Raw genomic sequence first — 888 nt, 5'->3', positions numbered from 1 at the left:
GCTTGGGAGGGCTGGTTGTGGGCAGGGAGAGCAGGCAGAGCGGAACCAGGGTTAGGCCAGGCATGGATACCCCTCCCCAACAGGCTATATGAAGTACTCAGACAGCAACGTCCTCCAGATAAAACACAGCACAGTTATATCAATCTGCCTGACTGCTCTCCGTGATGTATTTTTTTCTCCTCAAGCAGGCCCAGCTGCTTTTTGCTTTGAAGAGCCAGGGAAATGCACTCATCATGACTTGCCTTCTTTGTGTCTAGATTAAAGGTTGTGCAGCAGCAGGCAGCGAGCACTTGGCTCCCCCACAAACAACAAAGAGAAGCTGCAAAACTTGTCTCATCCACACAATGAATATTTCAAACTGAAGTATAATCCCACTACATAATTTTCTTGTCATTACAAAAAGCAAAGACAGGAACAGACACATTCAGCTTCCACTTTAAAACTGACTCCTTGGCCACTTCCATTTACAATTTCCCCCCCTCATGTATATGAGAAATTTCATTGTGGTGAGTGAAGCACCTAGCAAAGGTGGGTTGGGGGATGGTGACAGCAATTTGTCCCTTAGAGTGACAAAGCCACACCAGGAGCCAAAAAGCAAGCTGTAACTTGCTGCTGGCCCTGACAGCTCTCCCCAGCTGTGCAGGGGCTGCGTGCAGAACGGGCAACATGAAATCCTCCGGAAAAGTGAGCTGCACAGCAAAACTCACGTCCGCTTCCCATTGCACGTGTCAAATCCTTTATTTGCAAAGTGCTGCTTGCGGTTACAAGCATGATGCAAGGGAGAGACGGCGTTGCCAGACCCCCCCCCAGCCTTGCCCCACTTCCCTGCCTGCGGGAAGGCTGCAGCCAAGCCCCTTCCCCAGGCTGCTGTGCCCACAAAACTTCCTA

This window comes from Apaloderma vittatum, unplaced genomic scaffold (genome assembly GCF_000703405.1).
Source record: "Apaloderma vittatum isolate BGI_N311 unplaced genomic scaffold, ASM70340v1 scaffold1138, whole genome shotgun sequence".
Classification (NCBI taxonomy): domain Eukaryota; kingdom Metazoa; phylum Chordata; class Aves; order Trogoniformes; family Trogonidae; genus Apaloderma; species Apaloderma vittatum.
The sequence above is the reverse complement of the archived record's forward strand: the minus strand, read 5'-3'. Positions refer to the sequence as shown.